Source organism: Zingiber officinale, chromosome 8A, assembly GCF_018446385.1.
Source record: "Zingiber officinale cultivar Zhangliang chromosome 8A, Zo_v1.1, whole genome shotgun sequence".
Lineage (NCBI taxonomy): Eukaryota > Viridiplantae > Streptophyta > Magnoliopsida > Zingiberales > Zingiberaceae > Zingiber > Zingiber officinale.
The window spans coordinates 9,059,534-9,083,143 of NC_056000.1; positions in this window are offsets into that span (position 1 = coordinate 9,059,534).

A 23,610-nucleotide genomic window follows, 5' to 3' on the forward strand; every position below is an offset into this window, starting at 1 on the left:
ATCCAACTGTAGGAGTAAGAACTAGGTCATCCTATAGAAACCAGAGTCAAATAGCCCTAATTTCAAAAATTGAACCCAAAACCATAGAAGAAGCCCTACCAGACCTAGATTGGACTATAGCAATGCAAGAAGAATTGTCCCAATTTGAAAGAAATCAGGTATGAGAATTAGTGCCTAAACCCATTAACAAAACCATAATTGACACTAAATGGGTTTTTAGAAACAAATTAAATGATCAAGGTGAAATAGTAAGAAATAAAGCCAGGTTAGTAGCCAAAGGATTCAATCAAATAGAAGGGCTAGACTATGATGAGACCTATGCTCCTATAGCAAGACTTGAATCCATCAGGATGGTGTTGGCCTATGCAGCACACAAAGGATTCAAGCTATTTCAAATGGATGTAAAATCCGCATTCTTAAACGGATTTATAAAAGAAGAAGTATACGTAGGCCAACCCCCAGGATTTGAGGACATAGAACATCCAAATTATGTCTTCAGATTAAAAAAGGCCCTGTACGGACTAAAACAAGCACCTAGGGCTTGGTATGAACGACTATCCAACTATCTAATATCAAAAGGGTTCAACCAAGGTCAAATAGACCCAACCCTCTTTGTAAAAACCTTTGAAAACGACATCTTTATAGCCTAAATTTACGTCGACGATATTATTTTTGGATCAACCAACTCAAAGTTTCTAAAAGAATTTACCAAACTAATGGAAAATGAATTTGAAATGAGTCTAGTAGGTGAACTCAATTTCTTTTTAGGCTTACAAATTAAGCAAACCAAAGATGGAATTTATATTTATCAAACCAAATATGCTAAGGAATTAATTAGTAAATTTGGAATGGAAAATTCAAAAATCATTAATACACCAATGACTACTAATGTTAAAATTGACTCAGACTTAGAAGGAAAACCAGTAGACTTGAAATACTATCGAAGTTCGATAGGAAGTCTACTGTACCTAACTGCAAGTCGACCAGACATCATCTTTGCAGTAGGTATGTGTGCAAGATATCAATCTTGTGCAAAAGAGTCTCACTTAACACTAGTAAAAAGAATCCTTAGGTATGTTAAGGGAATCCTAAACGTAGGACTTTGGTACCCTAGATCCTGCACCCTTGATCTAACCGGCTACTCTGACTCTGACTATGTCGGGTGCAAGCTAGATAGAAAAAGCACAAGTGGCAGTTGTCAATTTTTAGGGCACTGCCTAGTAAGTTGGTCAAGTAGAAAGCAACACTGTGTTGCCTTATCTACCACTGAAGCTGAATATATAGCACTAGGTGAATGTACATCTCAATTACTATGGATGATGCATACCCTTAAAGACTATCAACTTGAATATCAAAAAACAAAAATCTCAATTGATAACATAAGTACAATAAATCTAACAAAAAACTCAATTCATCACTCAAGGACTAAACATATAGAAGTGAAGCACCACTTTGTAAGGGATCATGTAGCTAAGGGTGATATTGTACTCAACTATGTTGAGTCCAAATCAAACCTAGCTGACATCTTTATAAAACCCTTACCTGAACTTGAGTTCAGTACACTTAGAAGACAAATAGAAATGTGCTGGGTAGAATAGATACCTTCAATTCAGTCCTTTTTATGTTTTTTTTTGTTACATCTTTATAACTTCTAGGCAAAATTTTGATTTTTCAAAATCCCTACTTTACTAGACTTTCAAAAGTTGGATTTAGCCTAGGATTTTCCCCTAGAAATAATGTTCCCCTAGGACTCAGCCAGAGCATCTCACAAACACCTAGGTTTACCTTGATTGTGTTTGTAAAACATAGAACGGTGTGAGATGCATAGGGTACAACCTGGACTCAAGAATGCTTATTTCTGTGCATCAATATGAGTCTGGGCGTTAAATACGTGATTAACAGTAATCAAATCAAGTCTTCCAGCCTTAGTCAAATCTAACTGGATCAATTGACTTGATTTGACTAACCAAGTGAACACTGTTGCCCTCTAGGCAATCAGCAAGTAGCTAAACGGTTAGACAGTTGGTGAAGGAAATAATAAATTTAAGCATGTCTGTACTTAAGGGATCTGACACCTGATCAAAACAAATCTTGACTCATGCTTGGTCTTTAGGGCTCTGATACCTTACTAAAACAAAATGGCAAGTTATTAAACATTAAGGTTATCGCTTCTCCTTTGCCTTAAGTATTCTTGAAATTCATTTCAAAAACATGCCTTAAGTAGCTTTTCAAAATCTTTCTCCAAATTTAAAACTTTCAAGTATTCCCTATTTTGAAAAATTTTTTTTGGAATTTTATTTAAGCTGAAACTTTTTCGAAGTTCGTTAAGTTAAAATTTTTTTCTTATCATGAGTGTGTTAGTCTCCCTGTGTTTAAGATTACGAATATCCACTAATTAAGTAAGTTACTGACAACTCACTTAATTAATATCTAGTTCCAAGAATAGTACCACTCAACTTTATTGTCATGTCGGACTAGATCCACCTGCAGGGTTTAACATGACAATCTTTATGAGCTCCTCTTAGGGACATTCTCAACCTAGATAACTAGGACACAGATTCCTTCTATAATCAACAACATACACTATAAGTAATATCATTTCCCAACTTATCGGGCATATTGATTTATCGAGCTAAACCTCACCCTTTGATAAGTCAAAGAAATAAATATTAAATATATGTGATTGTTATTATATTAGGATTAAGAGCACACACTTCCATAATAACTAAGGTCTAGTTCTTTTACTAAGTCAGTACAAAAAAAACTTACCTAAATGATCCTACTCAATACACTTATAAGTGTATCAGTGTAATTTATTAGTCAAGATAAAATAATACTTAATTACACTATGACTATTCTGATGGTTTGTTCCTTTCCATCTTAGTCATGAGCAACTTGTTTATAATTTATAGAGAACCGACAACATGATCTTCTGAGTGTGACACCACACTCCATGTTATCTATTATATAAATTAATTGAACAATTACATTTAACAAATAAATGCAGATATTGACCAATGTGATTCTTTTATTTCAACAAATAAATGTTTACAAAAGCTAGATGATCCTGTCCGAATCGCTGAATCAACGGACGCTGGGCACGTGGCGCTCTCCTAGTTGCTGACGTAGATCTCCGACCGGTCGTAGGGTGCTCCGGCGAACCTGCAAAGAAGTCGAGCCGGGAAGGGGTTCCCGGCGACGACCCTCCGACGCTCAAGTCAGGTAGACGAAGAATAAGAAAGTGGCTCCCAGGAGTAGAGATTTCATACCTCCGGTGAAGTATGAGGGCTCTTATATAGAGCTATGGGAGCTTGGTGCACACAAACCGAGGTGTACACGTGTCCTATACCATACCGCAGCATGGGCTTGTCAGAAGAGCATGTCTGACGCCACACTGCTACAGTCTGAGCATCTCCTTGATGGGACAGCAGAACCCTTTGTCGTACGATACTGAGTATGGCCTGGTCATCGAACATGCCTGTTGTCAGCAACAGGGGTTGCTGAGATGACATCCCTACCGTCCCATACTTTTTGACTTCCGCTCGGCTCACACTCTTCATTATGCCCGTTCGGCTCTATCAATGGATGGATGGTCAATGTTGACGCTTTCGGTATCCCTCGACATTCGTGCCAAATCTTCTCCATTAACGCCAAGCGCACGCGCTGCGCGTGGTAATGGGCGTTCATTAAATGCGCCCTGTGTCCTGTTGACACGTGGCACTCCCGCTGTCGTCAGCGTACGGCAGTGGCGTTACCTCCGATGGGACAGCCGCCATTTGAAATGAATGGCTCGATGACAGCTTCGTTTCTTGCGACCTGAATCTGACGACTGAGGCCATTAGGGGGCCAACACTATAAAGCTTTCGATTCTTCTCTCTGCCGCATTTCTGCTCCCTCGCGTTCAGGAGCCTTGCTTCTTTCTTTGCTCCGGCGACCTTGTCTTTCGGCTCTCCGGCAACGTCGCAGCCCCTTCGATCATTCTCTTGCTCGTAAGCCTCCCTCATCCTTCACTTCATTGTTCCGTTGCATTTTTCGTTAGCTGTCCTTTTCATCTTGTCATCATCCTTTCCCGCTTGTTCTCTCTTTCCTTTTCCGTCTTCGATTTCCTCCTCAATCCCGACCATGGCGAGCACTTCCCAGCCAACCACCGGCGCTCCTGGTCTTTGGTACATGACCATGGAGAGCCGGTTTGACGAGGAGGACGCACTGCGCCTCGCTCAGACATATGAACTCCTTGCTAACCACAACATTGTATTAGCCACCCCCACCGACCGGCCTCATGAACCGTCGCCCGACACCGTTCTCTTTTTCCGAGACCAATTTTTGGCTGGGCTGCAATTTCCTCCTCACCGATTCCTCTTACAAGTGTGCAACTATTTTCGCATCCCGCTCGGCCAACTAGTTCTGAACTCCATTAGGCTACTGAGCGGGGTGATAATTCTTTTTAAACTGAACAACATCCCGCTGGACCCCAAACTCTTTCACTACTTCTACTATCCGAAACAATCCGAGTGGAGCACTTTCATTTTCCAATCTAGGATAGGTTTTGTTCTTTTCGACAACATGCCAAGCTCCAACAAGCACTGGAAGGAACATTTTTTCTACTTGCGTTTTCCCGAGCTACCGACTTTCCGTACGAAATGGCAGACGGCGGTGCCAACACAATCGGAGCTCGGCAAGTTTAAGAGCGATCCGGCCTATCTTCATGCAGCCAACCGGCTGGTCGGCCAACGCTACAACATCGATAAGCTGCTCCTTCCGGGAGTGCTATATATATTCGGCTTGTCATCTGTCTAAGCCGACCTGCCTTGCAGCATGAGTAAGCATTCTTATCGTCCTCTTTCCTTTATTCTAACTGATTTATTCTTTGTTTTTGCAGCTGAAATCATGTGGCGCGCCAAGGCTACCGAGTGGCTTAAGTTGAGAGCTGCTGAGATTGAGGCGGCGAAGGATAAGGAGGTCGCCGAACGGGGGTTGGTATTGGCTGGCTCGGCACTTGGAGGGGATGAGGGGACTCAGATTGTCCACGAATCCCTAACCGCTTCTGTATCTCTCAACGAGGCTGGGGGCAATATCGCATCCTCTGCTCAAGCCGAGGTAGAGGGCCGCTCGGCGGATGAAGCTCCTCTAGCGACTCGGAAACGCAGACGGTAAGAGCAAGTCTCTCAGCCGATCCCATCCGATGAGCAGCGTTCCGAGCGGGGTGATGATGCTCCCGTAATCTCCTGGGCGGTTTCCACAGAGAGCACCCCCACGCTGCTCGGCTCTCCCCGGGGCTGCCTCCGAGGTGTCACCTGCCAGTCCTCCTCGGGCCCTGTGTCGCCTTAGACGATTGGGCGACCGTCCCTCCACAATTGGCGAGCCGTCTGGCAAAGCAGCTGCGCCCCAAGATGATCCGAGCGGCCCGCGGGTGATTAAAACTGTTCTGCGATTTCTGTCGGAGGAATACTTATTGGCTGCTGATCGGCCAACGGTTCCCGAACAGCAAATCACTCTCACAGGTCCCCTCGCCAAAGCCTGGGAGGACGCTCGGATTCGCATCGCGCTTATGACCCCCAGCCAACTAGGCGACAGTAATTTGCAGCAGGCGACTGGGGTATATCCTTTGTCTTGTTGGTTACTTTGGTTTAGCTCCTAACTTGATCACATCCATTCACAGAACTGGGTGGAGCAGATCGCTATCAGCAACCGCCTGGCCGAGCTGGAGGACGAGCTGAAAAAGCTCAAAATCTCGGGGGAAAGCCAAGGACAATCCTCGGCTGCTTTGGAGAAAGCCAAGAAGCTCTTGGAAGCCGAACGGAATAGATCTTTTGATTTGGCGAATGAAGTGGCTCGGCTCGAGGCTCTGGTCAAGCAGCGCGATAAGAAAATAAAGCTCGCGATAAACCGGAAGCGCAAGGCCATCGACGATATGGACATGATGAAGGTGGAAAACCGGGGGCTGGAATAGTGCGTGAAGGACTTGGACGCCCTACTGACCACCGAACGGGAGAGCCGCTCGGCTGATCAGGCTAAATTTGAAGGGGATTTGAAAGATCTCCAGGCGGCCCTTGACGCTTCCTGAGCCACGTTCAAAGAATACCAAGACGGGGAGCTAGGCCGGTCGGCTGAAGTGCGAAAAGCTTTCGTCCGCTCGGACGAGTTTGGTGAAAAGTTCAGTGACAAGCTGTCCCTAACTTTTGAAGAGGCTATCAAGGTGGCGGTTGATTATTTGAAGACTAAGGGCCACCTACCAGCCGAGCTGTCCGTCCCCCCCCTCCCCCGAAGATCTAGCTGTCATGATGAGCTCTATCCCTGACGCCCTTTTTAACTTCGATGAATGAGGAGTATTTGAACCATTTTTTGTACGCCTGTCGTTCGGCGCGAACACTCTTGTTATTACTACTTTTGTCTGGCCGTCGTTCGGCGTAAATGAACTCTGTTTTTTCTTGTTATTTGCTTGCTAGTCCAATATTCATCCTTAACCTTTATATCGGCCATAATTTTTTTTTTTTGTACGCTGAGTATTTTTTATAAGGGATCCGCTCGGCCTTACGATGGCCTTATTCATGCCTTAATAGTAGGACAGGTTATGGGTTGGCGCTTACAACCGGGTCGTACCACGCCAAAAGCTATCCGTCCGGAGCCTTTATAGACGCCGGTTCGTCGCTCGATTTTTAACGTCGGCGCTCGACGGTCCCTCGGCCGGGGGGTTTATAGACGTCGGTTCGTCTCACGATTTTTAACGTCGGAGCTCGACGGTCTTCAGGCCGGGAGGTTTATAGACGTCGGTTCGTCTCTCGATTTGTAACGTCGGAGCTCGACGGTCTTCAGGCCGGGGGGTTTATAGACGTCGGTTCGTCTCTCGATTTGTAACGTCGGAGCTCGACGGTCTTCCTGCCGGGGGGTTTATAGACGCCGGTTCGTCTCTCGATTTTTAACGTCGGCGCTCGACAGTCTTCCGGCCGGAGGTTTATAGACGCCGGTTCGTCTCTCGATTTTTAACGTCGAAGCTAGACGGTCTTCCGGCCGAGGGGGTTTATAGACGCCGGTTCGTCTCTCGATTTTTAACGTCGGAGCTCGACGACCTTTAAGGCTAATTTTAACACTGTCGTTCGGCGAAGCTATTTGCCATCCTTTAATCATTTCTGTTTCCTGCATTACAAGGACATAGGCGACCAAAACACATGTAAAATTACATCAGCACACCTCTCACCCAACTCGGTACGGCTGGAGATGATTCGCGCTCTATGGTCGATCTAGCCGCCGTCCGTCTTCATCCTCCAAATAATAAGCACCCGAGCGGAGCTTTTCGATGACTTTGAAGGGGCCCGCCCAAGGAGCCTCCAGTTTGCCGACGTCGCCGACCGGCTTCACTTTCTTCCAGACAAGATCGCCAACTTGGAATGCTCTAGGGATCACGCGCCGGTTATAATTCTGCTTCATTCTTTGCTGGTACGCCATCAGCCGGACGGATGCCTTGGCTCGCTCTTCGTCGACCAAATCAAGCTCCATGTTCCTCCGCTCGGCGTTATCATCATCATAATTCTGGACCCGGACGGACTCGATCCCAACTTCAACCGGGATCACTGCTTCGCCGCCATACACCAAGTGGAATGGCGTCACGCCCGTTCCCTCCTTCGGGGTCGTTCGGATGGCCCATAGGACGCCCGGCACTTCATCCACCCAGCTTCCTCCCAAATGGTCGAGCCGAGCGCGCAGAATACGAAGAATTTCCCGGTTGGCTACTTCGGCTTGACCATTGCTTTGGGGGTACGCCACGGACGTGAAGTGTTGCTCGATGCCATAGCTTTTGCACCAATCTTCGAGCAACTTTCCCGCGAACTGCCGCCCGTTATCGGAAACAAGTCGACGGGGGATGCCGAACCGGCAGATGATATGTTGCCAGATAAACTTCTTGACCATCTCCTCGGTGATCTTGGCTAGTGGCTTAGCCTCCACCCATTTGGAAAAATAGTCGACCGCCACTAGCAGAAATTTCCGCTGCCCGGTCGCCATAAGAAACGGACCCACAATATCCATTCCCCATTGGTCGAACGGACAGGACACGGTAGCTGCTTTCATTTCCTCCGCCGGTCGGTGGGAGAAGTTATGATACTCACTACAAGAAAAAAGACATACAACAACGGTTTTTCACCGTTGTCGTAGGCCATTTTTAACTGTTGTTAAAGGCTGTGTTGTTAAAAGGGGTGGCAAATGACAACAGTTTTTAACCGTTGTCTACGAAGGCAAAGACAACATTTTAACAACGGTGAAAAACTGTTGTCTTTTCCTACAAAGACAACAGTTTTTCACCGTTGTCTTTGAGCGTATGCCTAGGCTCTTCAACAACAGTTTTGAACTGTCTACGACAACGGCTAAAAAGCGTTGTCTTTTTAGCCAATGACATCGGTTTGACAACGGTTAAAAATCGTTGTCTTTTTAGGCAACGATGTTAAATAACATCAGTTTGTCACTGTTGTCTTTTAACGCCATTGACAACAGTTTGACATATTTAAACTGATGTCTTTGGGTACAATATACAACATTTTGATAATAAATAAAAAACTTATTAATCTTTTCCTACTCAATGGTTTATAAAAAACATCCAGTGCAAATTTCATTGATAAAAAACCTACATAATCAATATTTACAATGCAAATATTCCAACATTCAAACATCACAAAAGTACCAAACATCAACATTCAAACATCACAAAAGTTTACACAGCCAAAAGTTTATATATATCACACATATAGTCCAAAATATCATGTTTTGTTGGAGCACGTCTTCTCTACCTATGCATCTTCTAAACAACCTGAGTGTCTTCTAAACTGCAGCCTTTTCTGGTTTCTCCTCCCTCCTAGCTTCTCTTTTCTTCTCCTTTCACAGAAACTGTAGCATATGATTGCAAGTTAATTCATTTCCCAGGAGTAAATGGCATAAAAAATGGATCTCTTGGAAATTTCACACGTACCTGACCTTATTACAGTTTTACAAAAACTCAGAGTAGTATGTCTTAAAAGACCAGCTATATGGCTTTACAAGTAACTCTTAAGTATGGTAAACCAAACCTATCAACTTTACATATACCAAAAAAAATTCTATCCAATTTGAAGCATATAGAATCTAGCTAAATTCACAGAGCAAGCAATGGCTTAGAGCAACAACCAGATTCTGGTTCTATCATCGAGCATCAAAAAAGCATTATAGAATCTAGCTAAATTAGACATGAAAAATCAAGTTCCAACTTATTTCCGGAGCATACAAAATCACAAATACAAACAAGGGCTGAAGCAACAAAGCAGCACACAGAGAATTAAACAAACAAGCTTTACTAATTTAAATTCACAGAGCAAGCAAATTGATCAACCCACAATTATCATAAGGATCTACTCTCTTGATACTCAAATAGACTCAGTAAACGACCTAACTTCTAGCAGGAATCAAAATTCCTAACTATATTAGCATTTTCCCCAATTCATATTCGAATAAAATTCTCCAACAATCATGCAAAAGCATAGAGATGGTTTATTTAGTTTTTATACGGAATAGAGAGTAGAAAAGAGCAATCCAAACTTCCGACAACATCATAGAGGATACCTCTAATTAGATCATGGAAATCACATAGATAGAACTAGTAAAGAACATAAAAGCCCAAGATTTAACGATGAGACTGAGGGATTTAACAAAGGACCTGCATCTAACCATGTATCAAACCAGAAATTAATATGATCTTCACCTAAACACCATCTAATCTGCTCTTCTGCTACGTTTCTCATCTGTAACGTCCTGTGCAGTTGCTAGATGTTTAAGTGTTGTTAAACAATGAGAACGAGGATTGTTTAAGTCCTGTGCAGTTGCTAGATCATGTTTAACGTTGAATACTAATTGATTTCTGTAACGTCCTGTAACATTGAATACTAACGTCCTGTGCAGTTGCTAGATCATGTTTAACGTCCTAGCTCTCATCTAATTCGAACAATGCTCATTGGATGCTCGAAAGCTTCAGGTTCGATATGCTTAGTTAATAGCCTTAACATGTGATTTTTGCAAAACATATGACATGATAATTGTAATTAGATTTTTTTTTACTTGTAAAAAATCGCTATGGGCATTGAAACTTAACAGACTTTATTGATCTGAACACTTAACATCACAAATGTTCAAGCTTGCCACTTTTCCCTGCATCAATAATGCATTGAAACAAGGTATCACGCAACCAATCCAGGACAGTTTGCATGTCATTCGAAATTGAAAAGTAAACTTTTGTTAGCAAAAAAGACAACTTGATAACATGCACTTTGGAGGTGAGACTAGGGGAAATTATCAGGTCATTTTACACTATAATGGAATAAATCCTGGTTAGGACCTGATTAATATGGAACTAAACAGGCTACACTATACAAAAAAGTAAATTTCAATAGAGGGAGAATACATATAAAAATCATACTTTTAGTTCAAAGATGGAACAAACCTGAGCACGAATAAAGCCAGAAAGAGCAAAAGTGGTATACTGGCCGGTGTACACTCCATTATCATCCAAGTGTCCAATATTGATTTGGACGGATGCATGATCCTTGGCAGTGATTAGTCTGTTCATAGCAGAACTAGGGGAGAAAACGAAGAAAAAACATCACAATAATCAACATAATCGATCAATATATCCATGCTGCAGAAGATCTAATTACTAATAAGATAATCACCATTTTCTAAGGATATAAAGATTCATCATTTCACCCGCTTCGTTCTGCATCTTGAAAGTGATATCGCTTCCCTAGATTCACAAATATGTGACCAAATCACCTGATAACACAATAAAAACAATTACGGAAAAATATTTGACCAAATCACCTTATAATAAACATAGCCTTCAAGCACATAAAATACGAAAATAAAATTCAAGAAACTCACAGACATACCACTACTTTGTGGACCCATGATAGAAACTACAGCATAGGAGAATCCATGCTCTGCCAACTTCACTGACTTCATAAAGTGTTCAAGACTCGTGACATTGAATACACCATCTCTGTCAATCAGTTGGATAGAGCAACATTCATTAGCCATTTCTGCTTAAAAAAAAAGAAGAAAACAGTAATTGATGTGAGGTCAAAAACAATCCTTTAACCGTCACAATAGACATCAATTGAATTATTGCATTATGGAAGTGAAGTAATAATCCTTTAACATGACAGACATAATAGATTACTCATATCACAAGCCAATGCATATAACTTATCATACAACTATACTTATTGGTATTGATGGAGTCTATTTGTTGGTCCATTCCATTGGATTGTAGGTTATTTTCTTTGTAACGACTTGGATGCTGAGATCTCTAGTTATGGTATCATCTCCTAGAAGCCAACATGACTACATGAAAGGCAAGCAAGGTCATGGATTCTAGTGAGTACTTAGATAGCTTGAACCTTCCTAAAGTATCATCTCTAGTTATGGTACAATCGTTTTTCAGAAACTTAAGGGGAAGTTGTTGATGTAGTTGTACTTGAGTTGGACCCATTTTAATGTGTTAGTAAAATGTATGACGTTATGTTTAAGTTGGACAAAACCTCTATATCTTGAAGCTTTAATCCATACAACAAACTTTAATGAGAAAAGTAAATGACCAAATTAAAGATAAAAATATGTTATAGCTACATGCGCAAAAGGCAAAAATAACATATTCTGATGCATAAAGCAGTTATTGGGCTGCGCGAGTAATCCAATAAAGCATCAGGCTGAAGACATTTAGAACATAAAAATAGGGGAACTTAAAGAACAGTGATTATTGGGCTATCAGATCAAATACCAAACTAAAGCATCAGGCTGAAGACATTCAGAACATAAAAATAGGGGAACTTAAAGAACAGTGATTCCTATTTCAGAAATTCAGATATCATTTATTTGTGACACCCAAGAAATGTTGCAAGTATTCTGCAAACAAATCGAAGTAACATCAACCTTAAGTTTAGCATGGAAAACTTTTGATCGGGTTAAGTAGACATTACTGTCCTGTTTGAAAGGATCTCTTACTTCCAAAGGCAAGTAATTATCCTACAATAGTAGAAAACACAAGAGGAGAAAAACTAAGTAATCTCAAGACAAAAGCAAGATGGATAAGTGAAGTATCAGATAACATAAAGAAGTAGCACTAGGGTTGCAATATCATCAACGCAATCATTGGTGTCGACTTATCACACCTCAGTACGTAGCTCATCGGTTGTCCCAAAGCCAACCACATATCCCTCAAAAGGTCCACCATAGTCCATCTAAGGAGCCTCCTTCATCCATGGATTGACGCAGTAAATCAGCTTCGACTTTGTAAAAACAACCTCTCCGCCTTTCCCTTACAACACGTCCTTCGAATCAGAAATTAAAAAAAAAAAGGAAAACTTTTTCCAATCTGGAGTGCATTCCCACCATCGAACTGCATTTCGATCCCGCACAAACGAAAAAATAATAATAAATACAAGAATCAGATGAAGGCGTAAAGAAGTTCACCCCTAGTACAGTAAAGAATACCAGCGCATGGCCCGTTGGTCGGGATCAAACCCAAAAAGCAAGGAAACCTAGCATCAAACTCAAGCTCTCCTAAATACCATCAATTCTCCTTACTTCGGGCACCAGCTTCCTTGGTCGGGATGCATCATAGGGCTTAGTACTCGAAAAACATGGATATGCGAGAGAACTGGGAATCGACTCCGCGGAACGCTAGTCGGAAATGTCTTCGACGAAGGAATCAGATCTATGGGCGATGACAAGCTGATTATTGGGTTGCGCGAGTAATCCAGCTTTGCCCTGCAGGGAAGCGTCGCCCTCGCGGTCAGTGACGACTGGGAGGAGGATTTGTAGAAGTAGTGATTATTGGGCAGCGCAGCTTGGAAAGGAATGGAGAAGGGGTCGGCGACGGGTTTAGGGCTTGGAGAGGAAAGGAGAAGGGGTGGGTTTAGGGCTTGGAGAGGAAAGGAGAAAGAAAAATGTGAAGTAGATGAAGAGATCGTAAAGGAGGGGGAATGCGGCGGTAAAAACATTTCGAGGAGAGGGAAAGAAAAAACGCGGCGGCAAAAAATGGTGAAAGGGAAAAACGGTGAAGGGAAAAAATAATGGTATTCAAGAACACTTAATAGACAACGGTTTTTAAAAACTGTTGTTGTAATCCCAAAAAATAGTGTACATAGACCACAATTTTCAAAAACTGTTGTCGTACCCTTTAAAAACCGTTGTTGTATCCCCAAAAAAACATAAATAGACAACGGTTTTTAAAAACCGTTGTCATAGGCCAAAAAAATTACTAAACGACAACAGTTTTTGTTAAAACCGTTGTTAAAAGGTAAAAAGACAACGGTTTGGTATAAAACCGTTGTCGTTTGAATGTTGTTGAATGACATTTTTCTTGTAGTGACTTCTGGCAGGAAAGGCACGTTGCGACGGTCCGAGCGGCGTCTGCTTGCAGGGTTGGCCAAAAGTATCCGGCCAGCAGGATCTTCTTAGCCAGCGATCGTCCGCCCGGATGCCCTTCGCACGATCCTTGATGCACTTCTTGGAGGATGTACGCCGTGTCTTCCGAGCTCACGCATTTCAAAAGTGGGCGGGAGAAAGCCTTCTTGTAGAGTTGGTCTCCAATGAGTGTGAACTGACCGGCTCTCCTCCTCAGTAGCTGGGCTTCATCCCGATCGGAAGGTGTAGCACCCGAGCGGAGAAATTCTATGATGGGTGTCCTCCAATCGCTCGGAAACGTGAGGCCCTCCATCTGGTCGACGTGCGCCACTAAAGATATTTGTTCAATTGGCTGCTGGATGACAACCGGGGATATTCAACTTGCGAGTTTAGCTAGCTCATCTGCAGCCTGGTTCTCCGCTCGGGGTATCTTCTAGATAATAACCTCCCTAAAGTTAGCCTTGAGCTTTTCAAAGGCTTCAGCGTAGAGCTTGAGCCGAGCGTTGTTAATTTCAAAAGTGCCTGAGAGTTGCTGAGCGGCCAACTAGGAGTCCGAATGAATTGTCACCCAACCGGCCCCGACATGTCGGGCGGCCTGTAAGCCGGCTATAAGGGCCTCATACTCTGCCTCGTTATTTGTGGCTATGTAATCCAGCCAGACGGATAGATGCATCTTTTCTTCTTGTGGAGAGATTAATAACACGCCAATTCCGCTTCCGAGCCGAGTGGACGATCCATCTACAAATATTTTCCACATGGCTTCAGGCTCTGGCCTTTGTACTTCGGTGACAAAATCTGCCAAGGACTGCGCCTTTATCGCCGAACGGCGTTGATACTGAATGTCGAATTCGCTCAACTCCGTGGTCCATTTGATGAGCCTTCCGGACGCTTCTGGGTTCAACAGCACTCTTCCCAAAGGGCTATTCGTCCGGACGATGATAGTATGCGCCAAGAAATAGGGGCGAAGTCTCCGAGCGGCGAGGACCAAAGCAAATGCCAGCTTCTCGAGCCCAGTGTAGCGAGATTCAGCGTCCTTTAAAATATGACTTAGAAAATATACAGGTTCTTCTTCGCTCGCCCTTACTAGTGCCGAGCCTACCGCTTGCTCAGTCGAAGATAAATAGATACAAAGTGGCTCACCCACAGCTGGCTTGGCTAGCACAGGCAGAGAGTTTAAGTATGTCTTCAGATCTTCGAACGCCCGATCGCATTCTTCATCCCAGTGAAACTTAGTGGCTTTGCGCAAGATTTTAAAAAACGGGAGGCTCCGGTCGGCTGTCTTCGAGATGAATCTGGACAATGCTGTTATCCGACCGGTCAAGCGTTGTACTTCCCTCAGATTTCTTGGAGGCGGCATATCTTGTAATGCTTTCACCTTGCTGGGATTTGCCTCGATACCCCGCTCGGTCACTATGTAGCCCAAGAAGCGCCCGTCTTTTGCTCCGAACAGGCACTTCTTGTTGGATCGAGACGCACTAGAGGGGGGGTGAATAGCGCTCGTGGCTAAATCGTTCGTATCGGAAAACTATCGGAGTTAAATACGCAGCGGAATAAAAGAAATAATCACACAGAGACAGGTCGATTTTACTTCGTTCGGAGCCTTGATCAACTCCTACTCGAAGGCCCGCGATCCTTGATCGCTTCCGGTGGGCAACAACTATAAACTCGATAATAATTACAAATTTAAGTACAATAAATGACAACAATTAATTATACCGACGACAATATCGTAATTTGAAAATTCGGAGCTCCGGGTCGTCGGTGTCTCGTAGCAGCACTTCGGAATCGTCTCGTGAGCAGCTTGTAGCAGAAAGATCACTTGTAAGTTATTCTTCCAAGAAGCTGCTCGAAGTCCCCTTATAAAGGGCATCCAAGGCGCCTTGAAAGCCATCCAAGGCGCCTCCATCGCTCCGATTCCATCGTGCAGATAAGCGCTGACCATTCTGCGCTTATCACAGTTGAAGGCGCCTCCATCACCACTCAAGGCGCCTTCAACAGGTCCAAGGCGCCTCCATTACCACTCAAGGCGCCTTGAACACTGTTTCGCAGCCAGCTCTTCCTTTGTACCCGAGGCGCCTCCAAGCTCCATGGAGGCGCCTTGGACACTGTTCACCCGAGGTTTTAAGTTGCTCCTTTGCACCTGCAAGATACGTTAGTCCCAAACACTACCCTGCAGCACAAAGTTAGCACATAATAGATATTATAAATGAAGTATTAACAGTCTCCGGACTGTCCGAGTCTGACTTCAGGTTTCCAACCGGAAACCCTAGGTCGACCCGACGCCTACTGTTCCCTCTACGGGGAATGCGTCCTCACCTACTCCACTCAGGAGATTTACCTGTTGCCAGTACGATCCTCCAGATCGACTGGACTTTCCGCCTAGGGTTACCACCCCCTAGGACCTAGGGTTACCGCCCCCTAGGACCTAGGGTTACCGCCCCCTAGGGTTTTTCTCCACCTAGGGTTACCACCCCCTAGGACCTAAGGTTGCCGCCCCTTAGGGTTTTCCTCCACCTAGGGTTACCGCCCCCTAGGACCTAAGGTTGCCGCCCCTTAGGGTTTTCCTCCACCTAGGGTTACCGCCCCCTAGGACCTAAGGTTAACCCCCCTTAGGATTTTCCTTCACCTAGGGTTACCACCCCCTAGGACCTAAGGTTACCCCCCCTTAGGATTTTCCCTTACCTAACCGCAGTTAGGACTTTCCTCCACCTAGGGTTACCACCCCCTAGGACCTAGGGTTACCACTCTCTAGGATTTTCACCTGCCTAACCGCAGTTAGGACTTTCCTGAAACACTCATTCAACATGTTAGATAACAGAGAATCTTAACTTTGAATCCCTTTGCCATTATCAAAACTTAGGTTCGATCGTCGGATGCTTCCTGCACCAACACTTCTGAGGGTTTAGCTTAACTCCATATCTTCGTAGCGTTCGGAAAGTCTCCTCCATGTCTTCAAAGAGATCGGCCGCTCGGACGGACTTGATGAGAATGTCATCCACATATACTTCCAGATTTCGCCCGATCTGCTCCTTGAACACTTTGTTCATCAAGCGCTGGTAGGTGGCTCCCGCATTCTTCAGTCCGAACGGCATCACATTGTAGCAGTAGGTGCCGTCGGCTGTAACGAAGCTAACCTTCTCTTGATCTTCTCGGGCGAGCAGCACTTGATGGTAGCCCTGATAAGCGTCGAGCATGCATATCAACTCGCAGTCGGCCGTGGAGTCCACCAGTTGATCGATCCGGGGCAGAGGATAAAAATCCTTTGGGCACACCTTGTTAAGATCCTTGAAATCGATGCACACTCTTCACTTGTTGCCCGGCTTAGAGACTAGTACCACGTTCGCCAATCAGCTCAGAAACTGGACCTCGCGTATATGGCCGGCCTCCAGGAGCTTCTTGACCTCCGCTCGGATGATAGCATTTTGTTCGGCGCTGAAGTCCCTCTTCCTTTGCTTAACCGGCCGAGCGTCCGGTCGGACGTGGAGCTCGTGCTGCGCTATACTCGGTGAAATTCCGGGCAGCTCATGCGTCGACCAAACGAAGACATCGCAGTTTCTCTGGAGGCACTTGATCACTTCTTCTTTCTGGCTTGCCTCCAGATCAGCCGCAATGAAGGTGGTGGCCTCCGATCGGTTCGGGTGAATCTGCACTTCCTCTTTATCCTCATAAATCAAAGAGGGTGGTTTTTCAGTTATAGTGTTCACCTTGATCCATGGCGTCTTCCGAGCGGCATTAGCTTCAGCACGGACCATCTCGACGTAGCATCGCCGAGCCGCCAATTGATCTCCTCGTACTTCTCCCACTTTATCTTCCACTGGGAACTTGATTTTCTGGTGGAAGGTGGAGACGGCCGCTCGGAATTCGCTGAGAGCCGGTCGTCCCAAGATGACGTTGTATGCTGATGGAGAGTCTACCACCACGAAGTTTGCAGTCTGCGTCCTTCTGAGCGGCTCCTCTCCCAGCGAAATGGCCAGCCGGATCTGTCCGACCGGCAGAACTTCATTGCCCGTAAACCCATAGAGGGGGGTTGTCATGGGCAGCAGCTCGGCTCGATCAATTTGCAGTTGGTCGAAGGCCTTTTTGAATATAATATTGACCGAGCTTCCTGTATCAATGAAAATGGGGTGAATAGTGTAGTTGACTATTACCGCTTTGATGAGAAGGGCGTCATCATGAGGCACTTCAACTCCCTCCAAGTCCCTGGGCCCGAAGCTGATTTCGGGTCCGCTCGCCCGTTCCTGACTGCAACCAACCGCATGGATCTGGAGCTGCCTGACGCTCGCCTTCCTTGCTCGGTTAGAGTCACCTCCGGTCGGCCCGCCGGCTATAATGTTGATTTCGCCTCGGGAAGTGTTGTTTCGATTTTCTTCTTCCCGAGCGGACGGCCTAGGCCGCTCCCTAGACATCCGAAGATTCTCACGCCTCAGAGGATGATGCTGCTCGGGAGTCTGTCTTTGTCCGCGGTCGGATATCGTCCGATCGGCTTCATGAGGTCTCTGTCGCCTGTCGGATGATGGCGATCGACGGCCGCCACTCCGGGGAACGGGATGAGCGATCAAGGGAAGACTCCGACAATCTCTTGTGTTGTGCGTGTCCGTCCGGTGGAATGAGCAAAACATAGGGGTCCATACCTTTTTCTTTGGACCTCGCTTGGTGAGAGCGGATTGCTTCGGCCCGTGGCCCTCTGGGCGGCTCCGGATGAGTGACAGGCTTCCGCTCGGCAGTTGGGACTTCTTTCCTTCGAGCCGCTTGGGCTTCCTCCACATTGATGTATTCGTTGGCCCGGTGCAACATATGATCGTAGTCTCGGGGCGGCTTCCGAATGAGTGATTGGAAGAAGTCGCCATCCACCAAGCCTTGTGTGAAGGCATTCATCATGGTTTCCGAGGTGGCCGTTGGAATATCCATAGCCACCCTGTTGAACCGCTGGATATAGGCTCGGAGCGATTCGCGGACTTCTTGTTTGATGGCAAACAGACTGACACTAGTCTTCTGATAGCGCCGACTGCTTGCAAAGTGGTGGAGGAAGGCCGTGTGGAAGTCTTTGAAACTTGTGATGGATCCGTCCGGCAACCTCCGAAACCACCATTGAGCCGATCCCGAGAGGGTGGTAAGGAAAACCCTACACTTCACTCCATCTGTGTATTGGTGAAGGGTAGCAGTGTTGTCAAACTTACCCAAATGATCGTCCGGGTCGGTGGTTCCGTTGTATTCACCGATCGCCGGAGGCACATAGTGCTTTGGCAGAAGATCTCGTAGAATGGCCTCTGAGAATTGCCGATTGATCCGCTCGGGAGAAGCGTCCGCTCGGGGGGCCTTGCCTTTTCTGTTGTCTCGTATTGGCACTTCGTCTGATGAAGATCCTCAATCACGATGAACTGTTGCGGCTTCCGGAGGCGTGCGGAATAGGGCCCGGTGAAATGGAACCGTGGCCTGAGGTGCTTCCGCCCGGCCACCTGATACTGATGTCGTTTGCTACTCAATCTGCTCGGCTTGCGATTTCTGTCTTTGTTGTTCCACCAGCTTAGCTGCTCTTGACTCGATCAGAGCGTTGAGCTCCTCCGTGGAGAGCGTCACTGTATGCGGTCGTCTAGCTTCGTCCATTTCTTCCGATCGGATGCAGGAGCGTTCCCACAGACGACGCCAAATTGATCCTGTCCGAATCGCTGAATCAACGGACGCTGGGCACGTGGCGCTCTCCTAGTTGCTGACGTAGATCTCCGACCGGTCGTAGGGTGCTCCGGCGAACCTGCAAAGAAGTCGAGCCGGGAAGGGGTTCCCGGCGACGACCCTCCGACGCTCAAGTCAGGTAGACGAAGAATAAGAAAGTGGCTCCCAGGATCAGAGATTTCATACCTCCGGTGAAGTCTGAGGGCTCTTATATAGAGCTATGGGAGCTTAGTGCACACAAACCGAGGTGTACACGTGTCCTATACCATACCGCAGCATGGGCTTGTCAGAAGAGCATGTCTGACGCCACACTGCTACAGTATGAGCATCTCCTTGATGGGACAGCAGAACCATTTGTCGTACGATACTGAGTATGGCCTGGTCATCGAACATGCCTGTTGTCAGCAACAGGGGTTGCTGAGATGACGTCCCCACTGTCCCATACTTTTTGACTTCCTCTTCCCGGACCGACTGTCCAGCCGCTCAGCTAGAATATTCATCTTTGATCTAGCGTGGGTGGTCATCCGTCCGGGAAGGTTCAGGGTCGTCGTCTGCTCAGCTCTCATAGCCTAACACCCTGGCCGAGCGGGCATCGAGCGCCTTTACGCTTGCCTTTAGTACCTCGCAACGGCTGCGGACGACCAGGGCGAGCGCCAGAACGTTTTTTACCTTCATTGGAAACCCGGGCTCACGACCAGGTGGTTGTTACCTCGGATGGGGGTCATTGCCTAGTGATCGGCATGTTCCGCCCGCTCGCCGAGCCCATGGGGTTGACCCCCCTTTGACTGTTGACCTCCACGTGTCGTTGACCCTTCCTTCTTGAGGGCCCCCCGACCTTATCACCGGATCACTAGACTTTTAGTATACACTCTAACACAAAGCACGCTGAAAGGACCTCCGGTGGTCTGTGGAGCTAGTCATCAACTCGATGGGCAATTTTGGGTGGCGTTCTCGGTTCGGTCGGGTGGGGTCCGCTCGGGTCGGGGCGTTACTTATGATATCAGAGCAACCTTGCGATCGTGAGTGCGCCTGTGGCAGGAGCACCCAGGGCACCACCTAGCGAGGGAGATTCTGGGATTTGTCTGTGGTGTGATTCGTGGTTACACAACGAGGACGTTGTGTCTTTAAGTGAGGGTGATTGTAATACCCCGGCTCTAAGATTCTGGTTAAGTATGACTTAAAAGGTTAGATTGTACTATCCATATCACCAAGGTGCACCTTTCTTTTCGGAAGCCCAAACTTAAGAACTCCAAAGTTAAGCGTGCTTGTCTCGGAGAAATGTGAGGATGGGTGACCTCTTGGAAAGTTTTCCAGGATGCGTGCAAGTGAGAACAAAGCACGCTGAAAGGATCTCCGGTGGTCTGCGGAGCTAGTCATCAACTCAATGGGCAATTTTGGGTGATGTTCACGGTTCGATCGGGTGGGGCCCGCCCAAGTCTGGGCAGTCGGGTGGGGCCCGCCCGGGCCAGGGTGTTATAGGTTGACTAGCAGTAGCGTAATAATCGAAGAGGAGAGGAAAAAATTTTAATTATCAATCCCACTCTCGTTAAGGCTTGAAAAGAACCTTTGCAAGAGATGAAAAGATGAGATGCAAGAGGAGGGGGCGCCCTGCCCCCTTATATAGGGATGTCCGGGCGCCTGGAATCACTTCGAGCGCCCGGAGTGAGCTGGGGCGGGGCGTCCGGAGTGCCTTCCGGGAGCCCTGGAAGGCTATACCAGAGGCTCCCACCCCTGGTTTTTGACCGAGATTTTTTTTAAAATTTTTAAGTTACAAACGTTTTAAATATTTTTTAAAAAAAAATTAAGATAATTTTTTATGTTAAATTTTAAAATAAATTTTAATTTAAAAAGTTTTTTTAAAAAAAATAAATTTTAAGTTAAAAATATTTTTTAAGATAAATTTTAGGTTAAAATAAAAAGATTTTTAAGATAAATTTTAAGTTAAAAAAAATTTAAAATATATTTTAAGTTAAAAAAATTTTAAAATAAGTTTTAAGTTAACAAGAATTTTTAAAATAAATTTTAAGTTAAAAAGAATTTTAAAATAATTTTAAGTTAAAAATAAATTTTAAAAATAAATTTTAAGTTAAAATAAATTTTAAGTTAAAAAGAATTTAAAAATAAATTTTAAGTTAAAAAGAATTTTAAAATAAAATTTAAATTTAAAAAAAATTAAGATAAATTTTAAGTTAAAAAAAAATTTAGAATAAATTTTAAGTTAAAAAGATTTTTTTAAAGAATTTTTAAAAATGATTTTTAAAAATTATTTTAAAAGAGTTTTTTAAATGATTTTAAAAGAATTTTTAATATGACTTTTAAAGAATTTTTAAATAATTTTTAAAATGATTTTTAAAGAATTTTTTTAAAGAATTTTTAAAAATGTTTTTTAAAAGAATTTTTAAAATGATTTTTAAAAGAATTTTTTAAAATGATTTTAAAATAATTTTTAAAAAAATTTAAGATAATTTAATTTAATTTTAATTCCTTAGTCATCTCACCCGATCTAAATTTTTAATCAAGGAATCCTATAATTTTGTGAGATGAATTAGATTCAATTTTAGGGTTTGGTTTAACTTTGTGTTAGATTCAGGTTTAGCTTTGAGCTCAACAAATAGACATTTTTTGGATAAACTTCTGGGCTATGGTGAGTTGCTTAGACATCATTAGAGTAACCGTGCCTTCGAGGTTTTCCAAATAGTCCTATCCACTGAACTTAATACAAAACCTTGATCTAACTAGTTAGGATTCATAAAGGGTAGCTTCGGTTAGTTCCACTAAGCCAAATATACTAAGTCGAAGCCATATTTTCCTAGACATGTATAGACAAAGCTTCCCTAACGTACTATCATCCAAAATTTTCCTAATGTACTATCATCCAAAATTTCACCAGTACCGTTGGTCAAGTTAAACTATTTTCCCTTTGAACTAGTTCTAAATACCCTGCCGGGTATATTGGTTTTGGTTACCCTATCGGGTAGGTTAATTTTGGAGGCGCCAGCTATTCTGGAGCCTCTCCCTGAATTATTGGTCTGTTATTTTTAAGTTTTAATTCTAGGTTTGTGTCTGTTACTTTTATAACTATATTTAACTTGATGATAATCTGATTTTTGATGAGTTCTAAAATTTTTTGATTTTGATTTTGTTGGTCTAGGTTTGTGTTTTGGTTTTTGATTTAGTTTATCAAATTTTATATAATATATTTTATCTTTAGGTATATAATATTGATTAATTCCTACTTGCGTGGTTAAACACGCTTTTGGAACCCAAGCTTTATTTTGTTGTTTAGGTTGAGTTATTAATGATTTAAATGTTTTATTTGAACTTGACTTGTAGCCAAGTCCTATTTTATTGTAGACTGTTTTTTGACTATTTAAAATTAAATCTAAATTCTTAGATCTTGTTGTAAATTTTTCTAACATACTTTTTAATTTATTATTTTCTGTTTTTAGTGTTAAATTTTCCTCCTCAAGTGTTAGGTTTTGAGTTGGATTGGAATTTATGATTTGTTCGTTGAGGTTTTGGTTTTCCTCAAGGAGCAATTTATTTTCATTTTCTTTTGCTGCCAATTTTTTATTTAAACAAGCAATAATTCTAAAAAAATTCTTATTCAAATTAAAACATACCTCTTCGGGACCTTCGGAAACGAGTACGGACTCATGGTTCGATTCAGGTTCAGATCCGTCTTCCGATTCATCCTCCGATTCTTCTTCGAGAGCCATCAATGCGAGGTGACTCTGGTGCTTCTGATCTTCAGCCTCCGATTCTTTTGAGGAAGAGTCATCCCAGGTTGCTTTGAGAGCCTTCTTCTTGGATGTCTTCGACTTGTTGCTCTTCAATCTCGGACACTCGTTCTTGTAGTGGCCTTTCTTGTTGCAACCGAAGCAAGTCACGTTCCTTGGTTCATATGGGGAGTTGATCTCTTGCAAGTCCTTTTTGCTGAAGCTTTTCTTCCTCCTGGTGAACATCTTCCTTACCAGGTTCACAAGGTACTCTTCGTCTTCAGATCTTGGTCGGACTCATCTTCAGGTCAGACTTGGTCTTTTTCTTTTCCTTGGAGGGACCTGCAAACAAGACAATACCTTTCTCAGATCTGGCGTTAGTCTGCTCGTGTAATTATAATTCACAAAAAAATTCATCGAGTTTTAATTTAGATAAATTTTTTGAAATTTTGTAGGCATCCACGATAGATGCCCACAAGGTATTATGTGGAAAAGGATTCAATGCGTACCTGATTAGATCGCGATTCTCCATTTGGTGGCCTATCGCGTGGAGTCCGTTGAGGATGTCTTTGATCCTCGCATGGAGTTGACTCGTTGTTTCTCCTTCCTGCATTTTAATATTAAATAATTTATTTAATAAAAGGTCGCGCTTAGTTACCTTGGCGTCGCTTGTTCCTTCGTGTAGTTCGATCAACTTGTCTCATAACTCTTTCGCATTTTGGTGCGGTCCCACTCGGTTCAGCTCTTCCTTCGTCAGCCCGCATTGCAGCGTGTTGAGAGCTTTGTAGTCCATCGAGGACTT